The 9,839-nt window shown below is 39.7% G+C and overlaps 2 long non-coding RNA genes across 2 annotated transcripts; both read left to right on the top strand.

Annotated features, from left to right (window-relative positions):
• The first annotated feature begins 1,325 nt into the window (after window positions 1-1,325).
• LOC128291413 (uncharacterized) lies at window positions 1,326-1,838 on the top strand. The gene is made up of 2 exons (XR_008281187.1): window positions 1,326-1,409; window positions 1,555-1,838. It is a non-coding gene; the product is annotated as an uncharacterized LOC128291413 (long non-coding RNA).
• Window positions 1,839-8,643: 6,805 nt separating this feature from the next.
• LOC128291449 (uncharacterized) lies at window positions 8,644-9,473 on the top strand. The gene is made up of 2 exons (XR_008281239.1): window positions 8,644-8,731; window positions 9,190-9,473. It is a non-coding gene; the product is annotated as an uncharacterized LOC128291449 (long non-coding RNA).
• Window positions 9,474-9,839: the final 366 nt, after the last annotated feature.

Genomic DNA, 9,839 nt, shown 5'->3' with positions numbered 1-9,839 from the left:
AAGAAAAAATGAGCATGGATGCCCCCCATGGTGTCGTAGCTAGAGAGAAAGAAAGAAAAAAATTTGTCATTCATCCTTTCTTTGAGCAAAGACTAAGAAAGAAAAACAAAAAAATTGTTCATCTTTTCCCTCCTTCCTTTGGCGAAATTCCTAAGAGGAAGAAGAGATTTTTGCTTCATTTTCTTTGTTTAGAAGAGATCTAGAAGGAGATTTGGCTAAACTTGCATCAAGATTAAGGTATGTATGAGGTTGTGTCATGAGATTCATGCTTGTTTTGGTTGCTAACTTGATGTGCATGTTAGCCATGGTTCAAATCCTTGCTATGCCATGAAAAATGGTATTTGGCCAAGGTTGATATTGTGTTAAAGCCATTGCATGCTAAATGTGAAGCTTGCTAATGATGCATGCAATGATGGATTGACTACTCTTGAAATTTCTTTGTAGCAATCTTGAGTAAGACATTGAGTTCTTTGTTTAACCATGACCAAAGTTCAATGGGGTATGATTGTGATGTATTCGCCATGATGCATTCATGAGCATGATTTATGCTTGTTACTTGATTGGTAAAATTTGTGTTTTAGAGGGTTATGAACACCTTGGGATTCGCCATGCACCTATATGTGTATATATGTTTGCACATGATATTTTGATTATGAAGAAAGTGATAAATATGTTTGTTTAAAGAAGAAATTTGTTGAAGAATGTTGTGAAATTTGCATGTACATTCGGCCTAGTACATGTATAGTGTGAAAACCTTGAAATTATTTTTGATTTTGTGTATTTATGACCATGTGTAATCGGCCACATGAGTAATTTGAGCACTTGATGTTATGTTAAAATTCTTGAGCTTAAATATATGGATGTATGTATATGTGGCCATATAATGGCGTTTTGGTTCAAAGGTTGAATGATAAATTATAATAAAGTGAGATGATATGAGATGCCGAATGTGATTTACTAGTAAACATTATTGATAGTAATATTGAATACTTCTACTTGTATTCGTTAAGCTCAAGAGCAAAAGGGAGCTAAATCCAATAAAGGGAAGGAAAAAGTGATCGAATAGCCGTTGAAGCCGTTCGACAACATCTGAGGTAAGTCCTCAAGAAATGACCCTACTCGAATTATGTGAAATGAAATATGGATGTATAATGATTATTGATTTATGTGTGTATGAGTATTTGAATGATATCCGGGCTAAGTCCCGAAGGCGATTATGCTAGTGATATGTTTGTGTTTGAGCCTTAGTAACGAAAATGAAACATGGATGTGTAATGATTATTGATGTATGTTTATATGTGCATTGGAAAAGTCGATATGTTTGAGTAACATTCGTTCAATCGACTAACGAGTTTTCAGCTATTGAATTGGTTGATATCTTGTGAAAGTATATAATGATGAAGTGTGAAGTAAGTATGATTATGTGAATGCGTATTAATGAAATGATTCATTTGGCTATGTGAATGTAATGCTTTAGTTAAAGCTGATTTTATTGCTTGAGACTTACTAAGCATAAAAATGCTTACCCCGTTGCTTTGGCTCTCTGTTTTATAGATTTTGCTCGTTAGCGATCGGATTCGGGATCATTAAAGTCGAAGTCATCTACACTATCAAAGCCTCCATTTTGGTATAATTTTGGTTGAACTTTGAAATGGCATGTATAGGACTACCCTATTGTTGAAGGTCATGTACCTTTCGGTTTTGTGTAAACTTGGATAGCCATGCGAAAATGGCTTATATACGTTTTTGGTATGATACTATAATCGTTGTATGTTGATCATTATGGGGTATGGAATTGTTTTGAGAAGATTAGCCATTGGAATGGTTAATCATGATCACACTTTGTGCTATGTATGCAAAGAGGGGCAATTGAATCGTGGAAATTATGAAATAGGTAAAGGTTACCTTGAAAACAGATGCTGGTAGCAGCAGTGGTATGGTTTTGAAAAATCACCAAAAATTGTAGGAATGGTATTAAATAGTGAATAAGTTATGTGAATGAACCTTGATGAGTCTACTTTCATATGGAAGAAACGAAACGGTCATAGGAGTTACTTGTTAAGAGATATTAAAGTTATCGTGAGACAGGGCCAGAACAGTTTCTGGGTCCCCTGTTGTGACTTTAAAAATTTACTATAAATTATCCAGAAAGAATTAGGAGTCATTCCTTATATGTGCAGATTCCATTTTGAGTCTAGTTTCATTAGAAACAAACGTAACCAGTATTAAAGCCCTGTACGGAGAGATATTCAAGTTGTAACGCACAAAGGTCAGAGCAGTCAATCCCTGTAACATGAGTGACTTTAACTAATAAACTGTACCAATTGGCCCGACCAAAAATTCTAGAAATAAATCCATGGAAGGATATATGAGTCTAACTTCAGGGAAAATTTACGAAATCAGTTTCTGAGTTTTGAAACTCGAGATATGATTTTTAAGGCGACAGTGATGCAGTTTTCCAGCCTGTCTGGAAATGCCAAATTGGTCGGTGCTTTAAGAGGACTTGGCTCGTTAACCCTCGCGTCCGACACGGCGATGGTCTCGGTTCGGGTGTTACAATTTTATTGGTATCGAGCTACGGTTTAGTCGATCCTAGGACTACCGTGATATGTTTGGGGTCTAGCTATACATGCCATTAAGTGATAATTGATAGTGTGGTGATTTCGACATTTTGAAATTTGTGTTTGTTTATAGCCATGGATCCCGATCCCAACCGAGCAATAGCTGATGATGTGGAGAGTGTGGCGCTGCTCCGCACAAGGGACAGCGCCGGACTCTCAACCTATTGCTAGCAATCCGAATGATGGGGCTAAGCAAGCCTTTTATAGCGTGATGAATGATTGGTTCAACCAATACATTTGAACTAACACTACTGCTCCACAACCTCCATTTCCGACTAATGCAACCCCAAGACATACAATACCTCCGAGAATCGACCAAATAAGGTCAAGTAAGCCCCAATGATGAATTCGTAAACATGGGGCCACCGAATTCAAGGCTACGGATAGCGACGATGCCGAGCAAGCTGAATTTTGGTTGGACAACACTATCCGGTGCTCGATGAGCTATCTTGTACACCGATGAGTGCTTAAAGTGTACCATCTCCTTGCTACGTGATTCCGCCTACTATTGGTGGAGTACTCGACTTCGTGGTGCCTAGGAGCAAGTGACTTGGGAATTCTTTCAAACCGAGTTCAAAAAGTATATCAATCGAGATTCATCGACCAAAAGTGAAGGAATTTCTTGATCTTAAGCAAGGCTCTATGTCGATTCACGACTACGAACGAAAATTTGTGAGGCTTAGCCAGACGCTGCGAGAATGCATTTCGTCCGGGCTATTATGTGTACGCTTGAGGATGGGCTGAATGATGATATAAGGATGTTCGTTGGCATTCTCAAAATACGAGAGTTCGTAGTACTTGTTGAGCGAGCTTGTAAAGTCAAGAGCTTAGAAAGGAGAAACAAAAGTTGATGTGGGAACCGGAGAATTCGAAAAGGTCCTCGGAAAGTCTCTTCAACAGCATCGAAGAGATTTCGAGATGATGTGAGCTGGTCTAGAGGCGCCGGGCTTTTCTAGACGAGATCGCGGTCGACCCCTCGTGACCACACGAGTCACTTGATCGCCGATGGTGGAAATGATCGCCGAGAGAGAGCGGAGTGTCTCGCATTGTTGCAAATGGCATTCGGGAGTCTGAGGTTCCGTGATCACTCTGTTATAAGTGTGGATCGGTGACCACTTTATCAAGGATCGCCCGAGGTTGCTTGAACAAAATGTAAGTCAAAGTGGAAACCCGAGTGCTACCATCGCCGAGGTAGGCCATCCAATGCGAGCAATGCTAGTGGCGGTCGAGAGGGCCAAGAGATGCTACAAAAGACCCGAGGCTCGTGCTCTGCTAGGACTTATGCCATACGCGCACGCGAGGATGCTTGCCTCACCGGATGTTATTATCGGTACTTTCACTCTTTTCGATACTAATGTGATTGCTTTGATTGACCTCGGTTCTACTCATTCTTATATATGTGAAACCTTAGCATCCAAGAAGACTTTGCCTATTGAGTCTCATCGAGTTTGTAATTCGGTGTCAAACCCCTTGGGTCATTACGTGCTTGTCAACAAAGTGTGTAAGAAAAGTCCCCTAGTGTTCCGAGGTTCTTGTTTTCCACAGACTGATGCTTTTGCCGCTTGATGAATTGACGTTATTCTTGGTTTGGATTGGTTGACCATGCACGATGCGGTTGTAAATTGCAAAAGCAAGACTATCGATCCGAGGTGCGCGAATAACGAGATAATTCGGGTTGAGTCTACGGACTTAAAGGGTTGCCACCGTAATATCGCAATGTTGGCCCGAAATATGTAAGAAAAGGGTGCAAAGTGTACCTTGCGTATGTGCTCGATGACAAGGAGTCGAAAAGAAACCCGAATCTGCGCGATGGTTTGTGAATACCGGATGTTTTCCAAGATTTGCCGGGTTACCGCTGCTCGGAAATAGAATTTGGCATTGAATTGGTACCGGTACCACTCCAATTTCGATAGCTCCGTATCGTATGGCACCAACGGAATTAAAGGAGTTGAAAGCTCGGTTGCAAGAATTGGTGATGAGGTTTTGCTCGTCTCGAGTTTTTCACCTTAAGTGCGCCAGGTGTTGTTTGTGAAAAGAAGGATGGAACCATGAGGTCGTGCATCGACTATCGTCGACTTAATAAAGCGACGATAAAGAACAAATATCCGCTATCACAGATCGACGATTTGTTCGATCAACGAAGGAGCTTCGTGTTCTCGAAAATAGATTTGAGATCGGCTATTATCAATTACTTAATTGAGATTCGGACGTACCCAAGACCGCCTTCGAATCGAGATATGGTCACTACGAGTTCCTAGTGATGCCGTTTGGGCTTACTAATGCCCTGCGGTATTTATGGATTTAATGAATCGGATCTTCGACCATATTTGGATCGGTTCGTAGTCGTGTTCATTGATGACATCTTGGTCTATTCAAGAAATGAGACCGAACATCTTGAACACCGAGGTTAGTGCTGCAAATTTTACTAATAAGCAATTATATGCTAAGTTCAAGAAGTGTGAGTTCGGTTAAGAGAGGTAGCTTCTTGGGTCATGTGGTATCGCACGGTATTCGAGTCGACCGAATAAAATTTCAGCCATACTTAATTGGAAGCCTCAGAAATATTAATGAGGTTCGAGCTTTTGGGGCTTGCTTAGGTTATTACCGACGATTTGTAAAAGGTTTCTCAATGATAGCCACGCCAATGACGAAGCTACTCCAAAGGGATGTTAAGTTCGAATGGACGGAGAAATGTTAGAAAAGTTTTGATCAATTGAAAACTTATTTGACTGAAGCCCCAATTCTAGTGCAACCCGAAACGGGCAAAGAGTTTGTTATTTATAGTGACGCATCCCTACTCGGGTTAGGTTGCGTATTGATGCAAGAAGGTCGAGTTGTGGCCTATCGTCGAGGCAATTAAAGCCACACGAGAAAAATTATCCGACCCATGATCTCGAATTGGTCGCCATCGTATTCGCTTTAAAGATTTGGCGACATTACTTATTTGGTGAGAAGTGCCATGTGTATTCGGATCACAAAAGTCTCAAATATTTGATGACTCAAAGAGACTTAAATCTGCGACAAAGACGTTGGCTCGAGTTGTTAAAGGATTATGAGTGGTCATTGACTATCACCCGGAAAGGCGAATGTGGTTGCGGATGCCTTAAGTCAGAAATCATTATTCGCTTTACGAAGCGATGAATGTGCACTTGTCTGCTCGATCCGACAATGTGTTAGTAGCTGAATTGAAAGCCAAACCATTATTGATACATCAAATTCGTGAAGCTCGTAAAGTCGACGACGAGTTGGTCGCAAAACGGCCGAGTGTGTTCGAACAAGGACTCGGAGTTTCAAATCGATGATGACGATTGTTTGAGGTTCAAAAGTCGTCATGCATTCCAAAGAATTGAACTTATTTCGATAATTCGAACGAAGCCCATTGTAGCCGAATGGCAATCCACCCGGAGTACGAAGATGTATAACGATTTGAAACGTCGGTTTTGTAGGCATGGTATGAAACGAGACATCTCCGACTTTGTTTGAGATGTTTAATATGTCAACAAGTGAAAGCGGAACATCAAGTGCCTTCAGATTACTTCACCGATCACGATACCCGAGTGGAAATGGGATCGAGTCACCATGGACTTTGTATCCGGACCGCCATTGTCGTGAGTAAGAAGGATGCGGTTTGGGTCGTGGTAGATAGATTGACTAAGTCGGCTCACTTTGTCCCCGTGACGTCACGGATTTTTCAATGGACAAACTAGCCAATTGTACGCTTCTCGATTGTGAGATTGCACGGGTGCCTATTTCCATCGTGTCGGATAGAGATCCGAGATTTACCTCGCGATTTTGGAAAAAGTTGCAAGAAGCTTTGGGTACCAAGTTGCATTTCAAGACCGCCTTTCACCCCAAACCGATGGTCAATCCGGCGGATAATTTAGATACTTGAGGATATGTTGAGATGTTGCATCCTCGAGTTCGATGAGTTCATGGGAACGGTATTTGCCGTTGATTGAATTCGCTTACAACAACGACTTTCAATCAAGTATTAAGATGGCACCCTACGAGGCTTTGTACGGTCGTAAATGCCGTACACCATTGTTTTGGACCGAGCTCGGTGAAAGCAAAATTTTCGGGTGGATTTGATTAGAGATGCTGAGCAGAAGTGAAAGTAATCCGTGAAAGTCGAAAATAGCCTCCGATCGTCGAGAAGTCGTGCACGCGTCCGAGCGTAAAGACATCGAGCATCGTGGGAGATAAAGTGTTTCTCAAGGTTTCACCTTGGAAAAAGATACTCGATTCGGTAGTAAGGGCAAGTTGAGCCCGAGGTTCATTGGGCCATATGAGATATCCGAGCGAAGTCGGTCCAAAGTGGCATATCGTCGATTTTGCTCCCCGAACTCGAAAAGATTCACGATGTCTTTCATGTTTCGATGCTTCGACACTATAGATCTGATCCATCGCACGTGATTAGTCCATCAGAGGTTGAAATTCAAGCCAATATGAGTTATGAGGAAGAACTGATTCGTATCCTGGCACGTGAAGTGAAAGATTTGCGAAACAAGCGGGTTCCGCTAGTGAAAGTGTTATGGCTCAAACACGGGATAGAAGAAGCTACTTGGGAAACCGAGAACTCTATGAAAGAGCGATACCCAACCCTATTTACGGTAAGATTTTCGGGGACGAAAATTTCTTAAGTGGGGAGAGTTGTGACATCCCAAAATTGGCCCTAGTCGGAAGTGGTTTCGGACCGCTAAACCGAGTCACCAACATGCTCGAACGTAATATTTATTGTCTAGAATATGGGAAAATGCATGTGTGAATTTTGAATTCTTTGATTTAGTTAATTTGATTGTGAATTAAAAGAAAAGGACTCATGTGAAAGGATTTAAAAATATGTAGCTAATTTTAAGAGGTTAATAAAGGAATGAAGCAAAATAAATGGAGTTGCATGTCAAATACTCCATTTATTTTGGATGAGTGGCCGCCATGTCTAGATTATGGGCAAGGGACATGTTTCCAACATGTTTAGTTAGTGCATTATGTAGAAAGAATTAAGAAATGGAAAAAAGAAAAAGAAAAAATGAGCATGGATCCCCCATGGTGCCGTAGCTAGAGAGAAAGAAAGAAAAAAAAGTTGTCATTCATCCTTTCTTTGAGCAAAGACTAAGAAAGAAAAACAAAAAATTGTTCATCTTTTCCCTCCTTCCTTTGGCGAAATTCCTAAGAGGAAGAAGAGATTTTTGCTTCATTTTCTTTGTTTAGAAGAGATCTAGAAGGAGATTTGGCTAAACTTGCATCAAGATTAAGGTATGTATGAGGTTGTGTCATGAGATTCATGCTTGTTTTGGTTGCTAACTTGATGTGCATGTTAGCCATGGTTCAAATCCTTGCTATGCCATGAAAAATGGTATTTGGCCAAGGTTGATATTGTGTTAAAGCCATTGCATGCTAAATGTGAAGCTTGCTAATGATGCATGCAATGATGGATTGACTACTCTTGAAATTTCTTTGTAGCAATCTTGAGTAAGACATTGAGTTCTTTGTTTAACCATGACCAAAGTTCAATGGGGTATGATTGTGATGTATTCGCCATGATGCATTCATGAGCATGATTTATGCTTGTTACTTGATTGGTAAAATTTGTGTTTTAGAGGGTTATGAACACCTTGGGATTCGCCATGCACCTATATGTGTATATATGTTTGCACATGATATTTTGATTATGAAGAAAGTGATAAATATGTTTGTTTAAAGAAGAAATTTGTTGAAGAATGTTGTGAAATTTGCATGTACATTCGGCCTAGTACATGTATAGTGTGAAAAACCTTGAAATTATTTTTGATTTTGTGTATTTATGACCATGTGTAATCGGCCACATGAGTAATTTGAGCACTTGATGTTATGTTAAAATTCTTGAGCTTAAATATATGGATGTATGTATATGTGGCCATATAATGGCGTTTTGGTTCAAAGGTTGAATGATAAATTATAATAAAGTGAGATGATATGAGATGCGAATGTGATTTACTAGTAAACATTATTGATAGAAATATTGAATACTTCTACTTGTATTCATTAAGCTCAAGAGCAAAAGGGAGCTAAATCCGATAAAGGGAAGGAAAAAGTGATCGAATAGCCGTTGAAGCCGTTCGACAACATCCGAGGTAAGTCCTCAAGAAATGACCCTACTCGAATTATGTGAAATGAAATATGGATGTATAATGATTATTGATTTATGTGTGTATGAGTATTTGAATGATATCCGGGCTAAGTCCCGAAGGCGATTATGCTAGATATGTTTGTGTTTGAGCCTTAGTAACGAAAATGAAACATGGATGTGTAATGATTATTGATGTATGTTTATATGTGCATTGGAAAAGTCGATATGTTTGAGTAACATTCGTTCAATCGACTAACGAGTTTTCAACTATTGAATTGGTTGATATCTTGTGAAAGTATATAATGATGAAGTGTGAAGTAAGTATGATTATGTGAATGCGTATTAATGAAATGATTCATTTGGCTATGTGAATGTAATGCTTTAGTTAAAGCTGATTTTATTGCTTGAGACTTACTAAGCATAAAAATGCTTACCCCGTTGCTTTGGCTCTCTGTTTTATAGATTTTGCTCGTTAGCGATCGGATTCGGGATCATTAAAGTCGAAGTCATCTACACTATCAAAGCCTCCATTTTGGTATAATTTTTGTTGAACTTTGAAATGGCATGTATAGGACTACCCTATTGTTGAAGGTCATGTACCTTTCGGTTTTGTGTAAACTTGGATAGCCATGCGAAAATGGCTTATATACGTTTTTGGTATGATACTATAATCGTTGTATGTTGATCATTATGGGGTATGGAATTGTTTTGAGAAGATTAGCCATTGGAATGGTTAATCATGATCACACTTTGTGCTATGTATGCAAAGAGGGGCAATTGAATCGTGGAAATTATGAAATAGGTAAAGGTTACCTTGAAAACAGATGCTGGCAGCAGCAGTGGTGTGGTTTTGAAAAATCACCAAAAATTGTAGGAATGGTATTAAATAGTGAATAAGTTATGTGAATGAACCTTGATGAGTCTACTTTCATATGGAAGAAACGAAACGGTCATAGGAGTTACTTGTTAAGAGATATTAAAGTTATCGTGAGACAGGGCCAGAACAGTTTCTGGGTCCCCTGTCGCGACTTTAAAAATTTACTATAAATTATCCAGAAAGAATTAGGAGTCATTCCTTATATGTTCAGATTCCATTTTGAGTCTAGTTTCAT

Source organism: Gossypium arboreum, chromosome 4 (assembly GCF_025698485.1).
Source record: "Gossypium arboreum isolate Shixiya-1 chromosome 4, ASM2569848v2, whole genome shotgun sequence".
Taxonomy (NCBI): Eukaryota; Viridiplantae; Streptophyta; class Magnoliopsida; order Malvales; family Malvaceae; genus Gossypium; species Gossypium arboreum.
This window is presented reverse-complemented; position numbering and strand designations above follow the sequence as displayed.